This window comes from Equus caballus, chromosome 2 (assembly GCF_041296265.1).
Source record: "Equus caballus isolate H_3958 breed thoroughbred chromosome 2, TB-T2T, whole genome shotgun sequence".
In the NCBI taxonomy this organism is placed as follows: domain Eukaryota; kingdom Metazoa; phylum Chordata; class Mammalia; order Perissodactyla; family Equidae; genus Equus; species Equus caballus.
The window spans coordinates 92,909,329-92,924,213 of NC_091685.1; the positions used below are offsets into that span (position 1 = coordinate 92,909,329).

General features: G+C 37.5%; 1 pseudogene; it reads left to right on the plus strand.

The window, feature by feature from the left end:
* Positions 1-10,344: 10,344 nt before the first annotated feature.
* LOC111772644 (U7 small nuclear RNA) lies at positions 10,345-10,394 on the plus strand (annotated as a pseudogene).
* Positions 10,395-14,885: the final 4,491 nt, after the last annotated feature.

Sequence of the window (14,885 nt, forward strand, 5' to 3'; positions counted from 1 at the left end):
AGGTTGCTCATCTGTATGATGTTTTGTGTTTTTTTGGTAAGTGGTAAATTTTATGGAAGCTTAGTTTGCATCACCTAAGGAAATGGGGAAGTTTGTTAACTTGAAAATGATTTTTAATCCTTACCTGCTTTTTCTACAAACTCTTAAACATTTTAGTCCATTTCATTTTTTGTTTGTTTGTTTCTTATTCAGATGTTCCCTAAACTGTGTCAGCGAACGCTGGTCTTTTGCAAAATTTTAATAGACCTTTCATGGGAAAAATTTCTAGCATCAGTGTCAGGGAGAACACAAACCTGTCGCTGTGAGGTTGTTGGAAGTACACATAAGTGGAATTCTTGCCAAAAACGTTTAGCCTCAATCTGTGAGGAAACGCTCAGAAAAATTCAAAATGTGATTTGTATCGTCAATGTAGTGAAAGACAACATAAAAAGAGAGGACTGATCTGCATTAAAGGCAACTGTGAACTAGATAGGATTTTTTTTTTATTTTTGAGGAAGTTTAGCCCTGAGCTAACTACTGCCAATCCTCCTCTTTTTTGCTGAGGAAGACTGGCCCTGAGCTAACATCCGTGCCCATCTTCCTCTACTTTATAAGTGGGACGCCTACCGCAGCATGGCGTGCCAAGCGGTGCCATGTCCACACCCGGGATCCGAACCGGAGAACCCCGGGCCCCCGAGAAGTGGAACATGCGCACTTAACTGCTGCGCCACTGGGCTGGCCCTGGATTATGGATTTTGAAAAAGTTATACAGGACATTTTGTGGACAATTGGGGAAATTTGAACATTGGAAGCATAATGGATATATTGACTTAAATTTCTCAGGTATGATAATATTGTGGTTATTTGAAAAATGCTTTTGTTCTTTTAAGATGTATGCTTAAGTGTTTAGGGGTGAGCTCATGGTGTCTGCCCAAACTTTCAGATAGTTCAGTCCGAAAGAAAGTGTGTATGTAGAGAGAAAATATGGCACTATGTTAATTGTGGTTCTAGGTGAATAATATATGAGTGTTCTTCCAACTTTTCTCTGGGATGAGAATTTTTCAAAATAAAAAATTGGAAAATAATTGTAGCAACGTTTTTTAAATAAAGTATTGCTTATGCTTATTTATAAGAAAGTAGAAAAATCACTTGTATGCTAGTTGTCTTATAATCTAACCTTAAGAAATGGTGTACCATGTGTAAGAACTGTAGGAAGTCACTTGAAATATAACCTCATTCCTTTTTTTGTTGTGAGGAAGATCAGCCTGGTGCTAACATCTGTTGCCAATCTTCCTCTTTTTGCTTGAGGAAGATTGTTGCTAAGCTAACATCTGTGCCAGTCTTCCTCTGTTTTATGTGGGATGCCACCAAAGCGTGGCTTGATGAGCAGTGCTCGGTCCGTGCTCAGGATCCAAACCTTCAAACCCTGGGCCACCAAAGGTGGAGCTTGTGAACTTAACCACTATGCCACCGGGCTGGCCCCAGAAATGACCTCCTTGAAGGCATGATAATGAATCTGTAGACTGAGGCCCATTTACCAACCAAAGTAGTGGTAATGTGAGTCATCCTGGTGATCCCTACCCTGTGCTGTGTTTGATGCATTAGAATTTTAACAACATTAATGAACTCTTGTAACCTGTCAGTAGTTTTTTAAATGTTTGTTCATTCCTACAGATATTTATTGAGTGACTACTATGTGCCAGGCACTATACTAGGTTCTGAGATATAGCTGTCACCAATACAGATAAAGCCCCTGCTCACAGAGCTTACATTTGGGGAGCAAGAAAGGACACAGAGTAAACAAGCAAATATGTACCAAATGATCATAGGTGCCGTGTGGAATAATAAACTAGGGTTTAGGGGTTAGGGTGGGTGTACACTATTTTATGTAGGGTGAACAAAGAAGGCCTCACTGAGAAGGTGACCTTTGAGCAGAGACCTGAAGAAAGTGAGGGAGTTGTGGATATGTAAGGAAAGTGCATACTAAAAAGAGGGGGCAGCTTGCTTGGCATGTTTAAAGAATAGCAAGGAGACCAGATGAATGGGTGATAGTAAGCAAGAGGAGATGAGGTCAGAGAGGTACCAAGGCTACATCTGTAATATGCTTTCAGAGGTGTTTTAGCTTCCTTTGTTAAGAGAGTTATCATCTGGGAAGTACTTGCTGTAGTGCCAGAACATAGTAACTGCCAGCTTGTATTATTATTGTACTCGTTTTCTATTGCTGTGGTAAAAAATGACCACAAACAGTGGTTTAAAAGAACACAAATTTATTATTTTACAGCTCTGTAGGTCTGAAGTCCAACCCAGGTCTCACTGGGGTAAAATCAAGATGTCAGGTGACTGCATTCCTTTGAGCAGGCGCTAGAGGGGATCTTGCTTTGCCTTTTCCTTCTTCTGGAGGCAGCTTAGCATTCCTTGGCTTGTGGCCCCCTTCCATCTTAAAGCCAGTAACGGTGGTCAAAGATTCTCTGCGTTAAGGATTCTTGTGATTAAATTGGGCCCACCCAGATAATCCAGGATAATCTTCCCATCTCAAGGTTCTTAACCTTAATCACATCCGTAAAGTCCCTTTTTCCTCATAAGATAACCTATTCACAGATTCTGGTCATGAGAGTGTGGGCATCTTTGGGAGGGGCCATTTTGCCTACCATCGTCTGCCCTCTGGCCCCCAGTCTGTTCACACACAAAATCCATTCACCCTTTCCCAAAGTTCCCCAAATTCTCAACACATTACAGCTGTCTCTAAATCTCAAAAGTCCCAGATCTCATCATCTAAATCTACATTAGGTATAGGTGAGACTCAGTATAATCTATCCTGGGGCAAAATCACCTTCTATCTGTAAACCTGTGAAACTAGAAAACAAGTTCTCTGCTCCCAAAATACAGTGGGTGGAAGAGGCACAACCGTTCCCATTCAAAAAAAGAGAAAAGGAAAGGAAAAAAGGAGTCACCAGCCCCCAACAATTTCAAAACCCCATCAGGCAGTCTCCATTAAGTTTAAGGCCTAGGAATAAATCCTCTGGCTCCTGGTTCTGCTCTCTGGGCTCAGGGCTCCACCCTCTGGGCGCTGGAAATTAGGGCATGGATGTCTTTGAGGGCTTGTCTGCCTATCGCAATTATCATCATTAGATTTACTACAGGGTCCGGCCCTGTGGCCGTGGCCAAGTGGTTAAGTTTGGTCGCTCTGCTTTGGCGGCCCAGTGTTTCGCCAGTTTGAATCCCGGGCACGGACATGGCACTGTTCATCAGGCCATGCTGAGGCGGTGTCCCACGTGCCACAACTAGAAGGACCCATAACTAAGAATATACTGCTCTGTACCAGCGGGCTTTGGGAGAAAAAGGAAACAAAAAATCTTAGATTTACTATTATTTCTTACTAATATTCATTTAGTAGTGGTTCTTTAGATTTTAAGTTTCTCCATTACCCCAGTCAAGTGGTTAATTACCTTTACACAAATACAGTGTCAGTACCTGAGGAGCTCACCATTTTAAAGAACTTTATTGTACATCATTTCCGGGTAAATGCAAATATGCCATCTAATTTCTCTTAGGTGGAAAATACACTCCCATTTTTATATACAGATCAAATTTTCTTTATATGAAGTTCATTTATTATAAAATTACTGGTTTCTTTCAGGCCCAAAGGTAACTATATTATGTTTCATTTTATGGGATAGGCAAAATTTTACAACCTCTAAGGTCATCACTCTCGCCCTTCAAGGACACTGGACACCCATTTCTGCCTCCCAGCAGGTGGCAGCAAATCAATACTCGATAAGGTGCAGTAAAATCAGTGTAATTTTTTTGTCCTGGTAAACGTTCTGGATGTTGCAGGCTGACTTTTCTTAGCTAGAAGAGCAGAAAGAACATTGCTGCCAGATTGTATGAATTTAGATCAACTTATCAACTGGTTGGTAAAGTGTAATTTATGTGACTAAATTTTATCATATAGTTATATTGATATTATTCTTCATTGCTTGTTTCTCACAGAACCAAAAGTCCATTTGTAGGCAATTTTGGTGGAATAATAATAATGCTCGTATGTTATCTCCATAGATAAACACTAGTATCCATAGCCATTAATTCGCTAATATACATCAGCATGGCACAGCGTTTCAAAATTATGGGATACAGATAAAGTATTCTTAGAGGAAAATTTATTGTTTTTCATTCCTTTATTAGGAAAGAAGAAAGAGTTAGTCAGTAGTCTAAGTCAGGCTCAGCAAACATCCCTGGGCCAAATCTGGGGTGTATCCTGCTTTTGTGCTCCCTACAAAACTCCTAACAAAATGATAAAAAAATAGACACATTATCAGTATCTGGAATGAAAGATCACTAAAGATCCTACAGACATTAAGACACTGCTTCTCAACCAGAGCTGTTTTGTCCCCAACATTTGGCAATGTCTAGAGACATTTTTTGTTGTCACAACTGGGAAGCCTGCTATGAGCATCTCGTGGGTAGAGGCCAGGGATCCTGCTAAACATTCTACAGTGTACAGAATAGCAATTTCCTGTCCCCAAATATCAGTAGTACTGAGGCTGAAAAATTCTAATTAAAACCATAAAAGGAGAATATTACAAACAAATTCAGGTCAATAAAATGTGATAACTTAGAAGAAATGAACAAATTCTTTGAGAAAGAAAACTTACCAAAACTTAAGAAGAAATAGAAAATCTGAGTAGTTGTACATCTATTACAGAATCTGAGCTCATAATTATAAACCATTTTATAAAGAAAACTCCAGGCCTTATTGATTTTGCTGGTAAATTCTATCAACATTTAAACAACATATAATGTCAGTCTTATATAAACTCTCTGAGAAAATGGAGGAGAGAATGCTATCCAACTAATTTTATAATGACAACACTGATAGAAATGTCTGACAAAGACCTTAGAAGAAAAAAAATCACAGATCAATATTACTTATGAATATAGATGCAAAAATCCTATACAAAATACTAGCAAATTGAGCACAGCACAGCAATATAGAAAAAGGATAAAATACAACGGCCAGTTAGGGTTTTGCCCAGAAAGCAAAGTTTGCCCAACATTTAGTAAATCACAATGTAACTTACCACATTAATAAAATAAAGGAGAAAAAGGTCGTATGATCATTTCACTAAATTCAGAAAAACTTTGACACAATTTATTGCCAACTCATGATAAAACCAAAGACAAAACTAAAAAGAGAACTTCATTTATAAAGGACATACGTGAAACCAATAGTTGTTATCATGCCTAGTGGTGTAATATTCAATCCTGAAATTGGTAACAAGGTGAAAATGTCTGCTCTCACCACTTCTGTTCAACTTTGTATCAGAGTTCTAGATAGTGCAATAGGCAAAAATTAATTAAGAAATAAAAGGTGTAAAGATTAGAAAGGAAGAGTACCCTGTCTATTCACAGTGGTCTATGTGGAAAGTCTGTCTTTTTAAAAATTTAAAAATTTTTTAACTATTAAAGAAATTAAACTAATTTTTTTGTTAATCCAGATTAATTAATTTATCTTTAGATTAATAGATTTTCCATGTAGAAAATCTTTGAAATCTATTAGAATTAATCATGGAAATTAGTGAGCTCATAGGATAAAAGATAAGTATATAAAAATCAATATTTCTATATATTAGCAAGCAGCAATTAGGAAATGAAAATTTTAAATATACTATTTATAATAGTATTATAAATACCTAGACATAAGTTTAATGAAAGATATATAAGAGCTGTACTCTGAAACCACAAAACATTGCTAAAATGAAAGATCTAAATAAATAGAGAGGTATACCATATTTGTGCACAAAAAACATGTACCAGGAAAGACCGTATTTTGGGCTATAAAACAAGTCTCAGATAATTACAAGGATTCAAATCATACAAAATAAATTCTCTGACCACAATGAAATTAAAATAGAAGTCAATAATAGATTTCTGGAAAATTCCCGAATCTTAATAATCAAAGACATAGCTTTTCTAGACTGCTGGCCTCAGAAGTTCAGGTTGACACTGAAGACATTTTTCTCTGCACGGGCAGTTGATTCGCATGGGAATTGATTATGGACATGTTAATATCGAATTCTAACCACCTGCGCTAACCTGGCATTGCCCCAAGACTGGGTATGCCGGGAGCAACTGCAGACGGCTGTTATATGCTGGAATATTGCGCTGAAACGGTTACAGCGTATTTAAAATTCATGAAATTGTTCCATTTCTTGCTTTCCTTCCCTCACAGTCTGAAAATACTGATAAAAAATCTGGGAACAAGACTGTGGGTGTAGTTGACAAAACAGAAAATCTGTTCCTAGACAGCTTTTGATGAATTTAATGAGTAGAAAGATAATGAACATAGACTATATTTGCATAATGGCATAAAAAAATTCATTGAATGATGCTAACTATCCGGGGAAGCTACAGTTTGGAAACTGAATGTAAGATTCTGGTTCTGACAAGATCGTCCATTCTATTTAACGCTGATGCATGGTTTTAAAGGGAGGAAAACACCTCACCTGTTTTATTCTCACTGATTTGAAATACCTTTTTATCCTATGATTCTAATAAAATATTTAAAATTCATTTTCTAATAGAAAAATTTTCAACATCTAGATTTGTCCTAAGTAATTTGTCTTTCAGGTATTTTTAGTGGAATACATTTCTCTTTAATAGGGTTATTAAAAATCCTTTGAAAGGATTTGGGGCTATAAATAATTTTTAATATTAAAAAGTTTTTCAGGGCTGGCCTGGTGGCATAGTGGTCAGGTTCATGCACTCCACTTCAGTGGCCCAGGGTTTGTGGGTTCAGATCCCGGGAGAGGACCCACGCACCACTCGTCAAGCCATGCTGTGGCAGGCGTCCCACATATAAAATGGAAGAAGATGAGCACAGACGTTAGCTCAAGGACAGTCTTCCTCAGCAAAAAGAGGAGGATTGGTGGCAGATGTTAGTTCAGGGGGCTAATCTTCCTCAAAAAAAAAAAAGTTTTTCTACCCTTTGAAAGGAGTTTTACTTAATCTCCCCATAATTATTTATTTTGATGTCAATTATGACTAATTTTACTAGATAGTTTTGATACTTCTCTTTGTAAGTAGCGTTTAGAAGGCCTTTCTTTCTGGAAGTTTACTTTGTTTTTTCTAAAAAACCATTTTTATTTAAATGTTTTTTCAATTCCACCTTCTGATCATTCTGAAAATAATTATACCATTTTGGTATACTTTTTTAAAATTGTAGGGGAAGTCTTCTTTTCTTTTTTTTGTTTGAGGAAGATCAGCCCTGAGCTAACTGCTGCCAATCCTCTTTTTGCTGCGGAAGACTGGCCCTGAGCTAACATCCATGCCCATCTTCCTCTACTTTATATGTGGGATGCCTACCACAGCATGGCGTGCCAAGCGGTCCATGTCTGCACCCAGGATCCCAACCAGTGAACCCCGGGCCGCCAAAGCAGAACGTGCACACTTAACCGCTGCACCACCAGGCCGCCCCAGGAAGTCTTCTTCTCTGATACTGTTTCTATTCTGACTTTGAACATAAAGGGAAAACCAAACGTGATGGTTTATTAACAGCTAATCATAGCTGATATTACTAATTATATACTGATTACTGATGATATACTGATAATACTGATATTACTTATTATTTGATGGCCATTGTGTTAACTAGTACAGTATTATTGATTGCTCCTCTCAATATCCCTGTGAGATAGATGCTATTGATATCTCCATAATTATGAGGAAACTGAGGCTCAAGGAGATTAACCAATGTGCCCAAGGTCACATCATAATAACTGGAAGAGCTGGGGTTTCAGCTCGTGTAATCGACTCCAGGGTCCACATACTTAATCACTGGTGTTTACTAGCTCCCATTTTGCTGCGTGGTTACCAAAGTAACAGGATTATTTCAGATCCCCCAACTTATTATGACCTCTCTAACTTCAGTATTATCTGTATGTCAGATGTGATGTAATGGCACCCTGTCTTACTGTACGTGGCCGATTTTCCTGTGTGATACACAGTTCCACCACATGATGGTGCCAACGAAGTGAGAAGCCATGTGCTTCTAGTATTTGACATTAGGCTCAGACCTAAATATAAATGTCAACAGAATGTAATTAAAGCTGTTAAAAAATAAGGATTTGTTTTAAGCAGCCTCACAGTATTACAGTCTAGAGTGTCTTTTTAAAACATAAGGAATAAAAAGATGACAACTATAAAAAGGGTAAGAATAACTGACTCATAAAAGTTAAAAATAAAAGATAAAAGATGAGCCTTTGTATTCATAAAGAAGTATGTGGGACAGATGTCAGAGACTTCCCACAGGAAGGAAAACACCAAAGGAAATGAATTAAATGAGAGCAGGTGACTTACAAAAAAAAAAAGAAAGAAAGAAAGAAAAGAAAGAGACCAGCTGTATGGTGCTGTGGCTCCAGGGTCAGATGGATAAGTATTCCAGCAAGATTCCATGGTAAGTGCAAATGGTTAGCAAAAGCCAGTGACTAAAAGATTTTTTAGAACCTTTTAATAGACATCACTACCTTCTTTTCAAACCAGGATAAGCATTACTATTTTTTTTCCTGCAATGTCAAAGATGTAACCTACTGTGGAAGGAAGAAGCATTGTTTTCCAGAAATTTATTGAAGCAAACCCGTACACATTCTGTTAATTACAGTGATTCCAGTGACTCTCAAAATGTGGTTCCTGGACAATCAGCATCACCTGAAGTTGTTAGAAATGCAAATTCTTTGGCTCCACCTGGACTGACTGAATCGGAAGCTCTGGGCATGAGGCCCTCCAGGTGCTTCTGATGCACCTATAAGTTTGAGGTCCACTGTTACTTAAGAAAAACAAAGAAAAGAAATTCATCAAAGCAGTATTAATAATACAAAGATATTGAAAATTATATTCTAACATTAAAGGAATATTAAATAAATAATAAGATGTTATCAAGGCGTTTAAACATGATTCTGATGGATAGGTTTGCTTTGTTTTTTTTTTTTTTTGAGGAAGATTAGCCCTGAGCCAACATCTGCTGCCAATCCTCTGATTTTTGCTGAGGAAGACTGGCCCTGAGCTAACATCCGTGCCCATCTTCCTCTGCTTTATATGTGAGGCACCTACTACAGTGTGGCTTGAGAAGCAGTGCGTAGTTCTGCACCTGGGATCCGGACTAGCGAACCCCCACCGCTGAAGCAGATCGTGCAAACTTAACCGCTGTGCCACTGGGCTGGCCCCTGATGGATAGTTTTTAATAGTGGAAATGCCTGTGGTATTAGTGGAAAAGTCAGAATACAAAATGAATCTCGATATAAAAATAATTCTAGAAGAAATAGAAGGAAACAAGCAAAACTAGTTAACAATGGTTGCCTTGGAGTGATGGGATTATATGCACGTTTTCTTTCCTGCTTCTTTGTGTTGCTGATGCTGTTTTCAAATTTTCCAAAAGGAGCCATTATACTCCTATGAAAAAATAAATCTTGGGGCCAGCCCAGTGGTGCAGCGGTTAAGTTTGCAAGTTCACCCTACACATGGCTTATCAAGCCATGCTGTGGCAGGCATCCCACTTATAAAGTAGAGGAAGATGGGCACGGATGTTACCTCAGGGCCAATCTTACTCAGCAAAAAAAGGGGAGCATTGGCGGCAGATGTTAGCTCAAGGCTAATCTTCCTCAAAAAAAAAATACTCTTATCAATATAATGATTCAGGAAGAAGTAAAAAGAGTTTCCAAGTCAAACTACTATTTAGAGATTACATTCTTGCCCGTTTTTTCTCCCTAAATATATGGTTACTAGGAAAAAATTGACACAGTGGCAGTCCAAAGCATAAAGAAAAAACACAGTCATGTTGCTTACTGGAGAGACAGGGTGTAGAAAGACCATAGCTGATATGTGTTCAGTGTTGAAAGAGGTACAGGCTGTAAAAGTTTGACAGTGAGAGAAAATAATCTTGTTACAAATACTAACTACATGCTTTGCTCTTTTAAGTATCATTAGTTAGTGAAAATATTAAGCATTTTAAAGTAATCTGAAGGAAACTGTCTTCAATTTAGAAAAGAATAGGCTTAGACATATTACCCCTAAGAAAGAGTCTTATTTTATACCTATTGCATTTGAATTAATGACCTGACAAATCAAGTAGGAAAAAAACAACCCTCATATCACTATAATTTTAAAGATTAATATCTATTTATCTATGTTTATGTGTCTCTTGAATGTTAACCTTATGTATGATTACTTCTTTTTGACAAGGATCTGTAAAATATATGTTAAAATTGGTAAATATTTTAGGCTATAGAAAACTCAGTAAATTTTGTCAAAATATGAAACTGAACAGGCCGTATTCTCTAAAAAATAATAAAATGAGATAGAAATTAATAATAAATGTGTTACAGCTCTTTTAGAATTTGTCTAGCAGGTTTTCCCCCACCCCCAGAAAAAAAAACTAAGTATAATAATAAATGATCAAACATGAGGGAAAAAAACAATCATTTGGAAACTGAGGAGGGAAATTATTCCAAATAAGTCTTAGAACAAAAAGGAAATAAAAACGACAATTATAGATCCTTTAGACAAAGGGAATGTAAAATAATAAAACTAATGGGATACATCCAAAGGTGAACTCAAAAATGAATTTATTATTTAAATATTTTTTAAAGCAGAAATTAAAGAATTATGAAATAAAAACTATCAGAGTTATAAGTGGACCAAGAGTTGTGCCTTTGGAGGAAAAATAACACAAAAATACCCTGGGAATTTCTAATTAAGAAACACACACACCGACAGCCATAAATATATTAGGGATGAGAAAGGGGATAGAAACACAGGTTGAATATAATTTTTTTAATTATAAAAGAAGACCTCCATTGCCAATAATATGGCAGGCTACATTATTCAGACCAACCCTCCCAGCTGGAGGGAAGAACAACTTAAAATGATGGATAGCACATAAAACAAGTTCTTCAAAGCAACAAGGTCTGATGAGATAGTAAGGAATTTTGAGGCCAAAATCTAAATAGAAAAGGGACCCCAGTGATGCTGGCAGAGCACTTAAACTGGTTTTGACCTAAGAACATTTGCTAAACCAGGTAAACTTTCACCTTAATGGCCTTGTCATGCATAGACAACAGAAATCGAAGCCCAGGGTTTACCCAAGGTGAAAATCTGAAAGGAGACTTTCTCTATAAAACCAGGAAACCAAAGGGATATGCCCGCAGTCTAAAGATGAGCTGGAAGTTAACCTGCCCCACTTCTGCAAGGAGAGTTGCCTTGGCTCTAAGCAGAGTTGGAATGGGAAATGAAAACCATCCCTGAGAAGTTTTAACCAGATGAATGCTTCAGGAGCTTGCCTACCATATTTACATCACCAAGGTGGTCCAAAACCCCTAAGCTGTGAATTTAAGGTGTTTCTGAACTGGTAGTGTTTTTAGGCACCAGGCAGCGGGAAAACTATCTTCACTTTAGGCCTCTAGAAATCCTCAAAAATACTTTTCCAAGGGAAAACAAAAAGTAGCTCATAGTCAAAAGTAACCAAGTGCCATAGGGAAACAAGTCACCAAGAACAAAACCAGCAGAAAGAACAAACTGCAGAAATAAATCTACATTGAATTTAGATATTGGAATTTTTCAGTGACAGATAATAAAATTACTATGCTTCTTCTGTTTTCAAAACTGAAAAACAAGCTTAAAATGTCTTCAGAGAATAAGAAACTATAAAATATAAACTAGAATATTTGTAAGAGAATTAAACAAAACTTCTAGAAATGAAAAACATAGTAAAATATAAAACTCAATGAATAGATTTAACAATATATTAAGAAAGAGTTGAAAAGAGAATTAGTGTGATGGTAGATATGAAGAAATTGTTCAGAATGCAGAGATACAAAGAGGTGGAAAGTTTACATAACATGGACCTTAGTGTGAGCAGGTCTACCACACATCTAATAAGAGTTCCAGTTGAAAAGGAGAGAAAGAGATATGGGGCAGAGATAATGGCTGAGAATTTTCCAGAAGTAATGAAAGACACCCCAAAATAAATCTATACCTGGAAACATAGTGTAACTGCAGAAGAGCAAGAACTTAAGATTTTAAAAGAAGCCAGAGGGGAAAAAAGGCATTATACTCAAAGAATCCTCAGTTAGACGGAGAGCAAACAAGGACAGGCAGGAGGTAGTGAAAAATAACTGCTAATCTAAAATCCTATATTCAGTAAAATTTCATGGAGTGAATAATAAATGTTATCAAATGTTTTTCTCTTTATCCAATCAGATGGTCGCATGGTTTTTCTCCAATGATCTATTTGATTTAACATATTACATTACATTTATAAGGTCTAAATATTGAAAAGGAACGACCAAACTATTTTTATTTCTTGATGGCATTATTGTCTACCAAGAAAATTAAACTTTAAAACTATTAGAACTAATAATAGAGTGTTATCAGAGACTCTAAGAGATCCTTTGGCATCACCAGGTTATTTTTTATTCTTTCTCACAGGAACACAGGGATTAATAAACTGTGACAATATTCCTAACTAAGTCACACTAAGATTTGTGTGTTCCTTCCTGGAAGATAAATTATACATAATGCAATGTGAGAAGACCATTTAATGTTTTGAAACTTCTTGAAGATTTTATTTGGGGGCCGGCCTGGTGGTCCAGCGGTTAAGTTCGCGCGTTCTGCTTCTTGACGGCCCGGGGTTTGCTGGTTCGGATCCCGGGTGCGGACATGGCACCACTTGGGAAAAGCCATGCTGTGGTAGGCGTCCCACTTATAAAGTAGAGGAAGATGGGCATGGATGTTAGCTCAGGGCCAGTCTTCCTCAGCAAAAAAGAGGAGGATTGGCAGTAGTTAGCTCAGGGCTAATCTTCCTCAAAAAAAAAAAAAAAAGATTTTATTTTTCTAGAAATTACACTTCTTGCTGTTTAATACTTATAGTAAAGGCACACAATTTAGCCCTAATGAGGTTAAAAGTTGCTTTTGGACATCACCATTGAACGTGTCTCAATGGTAAGAGTACTGAGACTGGATGATACCTTGAGCACACAGTTTCTGACCCAGAGGAGGTCGTAACGGGAGTCAGGACAACCCCTTTTGTGATGAGTAAGGCAGTGGTCCCATGGTGACATTTGAAGAAACATCTCCTTCACAAAAGGGCTGGAAGCAAGGAGAGGAGTATTTGTACTTACTTAGTAGTATTTGATGAGGAGTAAAAGGAGACCCAAATCCCTGGATTGGTCTCCATTTCCTGGTGTCATAAAACTTCCACTCACAGTGACCAGATTTTAGAGCCTAAATAAGACCTAGCCAGAGAAGCAGTTCAAGTTTGGCAAGCTTCTTAAATAGAAATCGTTCTAAGGAGGCCAAAATAAAACAAACGGACAAACGTTAATAACTTCCCTTTATAACAGCAAAACCAGTTATAGGTCACAATAAAAATGCCTGATTCACAATACCAACAAAAACTTTGTATACGACAGCGGGGACATCACAAATAAATGGAGGAAGGGAACATTATTTAATAAATGGTCTATGATGTGTTGTTAATTAGACAGGGAAGAAACAGCAAGCCATTTCGTGAAGCTGAGATTGTCCCTGCTACTCCTCTTTGAGGCACCCTGGTAGAAAACACGGAAGACAACAGATCTGAGAGTTTTCTGCCTTAGTTATTGAATCTTCTAGTAGTGTGTGATTCCTAGATCTACATCTGCCCCAATTTATTTTTTTATTATTTTAAAGATTGGCACCTGAGCTAACAACTGTTGCCAATCTTTTTTTTTTTTTTTTTTTTTTTTGCTTTTTCTCCCCCAAATCCCCCCAGTACTTAGTTGTATATTTTAGTAGTGGGTCCTTCTGGTTGTGGCATGTGGGATGCCACCTCAACATGGCCTGACGAGCAGTGCCGTGTCGGTGCCCAGGATCCGAACCGGCAAAACCCCGGGGCCCCAAAGCGGAGCGAGCGAACTTAACCACTCAGCCCAGGGCCGGCCCCCTGTCCCAATTTATTTATTGAGAGATTTGAAGGAAATACACAATGTTAGCAGTGGCTATCTCCCAGTTTCATAATGTTTTAATTTAATGTGCAAAGAGCACTTTTTTACTTTTATGAATGAAAAATTTAACATTTAAAAACAAAAGCAGAGACACTCTGCTCTGGTCTGAACAAGATGACGTAGCCTTCTTTGTCCCTGCCCCTCCCTGCTAAAGACAACTATAAACCCTGGATGCAACGCGAGACACAGCCAAGGGGGAACTCCGAACGTGTAAGAGGAGATGAGTGGATTTAGGACCCCAGGACAGGAAGACGTCTGACATCTTTACCCAGTTTTTGGGGTTTTTTTAATCACAGAAGTCTGTTTCTAAGGAGCTCCAAGAGTAGGTGAACAAGTTTATTCCAAAGAATTTTTAATTAAAAAAAAAAAGAACCTAAATTATGGTTGCCAGATAAAAATACAGTGTGCCTATGCAATATTTAGGACAGAAGTCTGTATTTGCTGTTTATCTGAAATTCAAATTTAACTAAGCATCCTCTGTTTCGTCTGGGAACCTGACCTAAACCTAAATGCACTTTGAATTTCCAGCATTTTAATGGTTACATTACCACAATTATTTTTTAGGACAGTGATTCTTAACTTTGACTGCAGGTTATAATCAACAAGGGAGCTAATATCAGTATTCTTTAAATCGGCTTTCCCCCACACTCTCCACCATCTACCCCTCTCCCAACCAGGTGATCCTAATGTGCAAAGTTTAGAAAAACTGACCGATGTTTTACAGGGGCTTAAAAATTCTGCACTTTGCACAAAACTCCATAAAATAAAAAATCAAATTTCCAAAATAATTACCGCAATCTAATTTTATATCTTTAAACACATTGTGTTAACTTGACAATAAATATGTGCAATGTATCTGACATGACCACATCG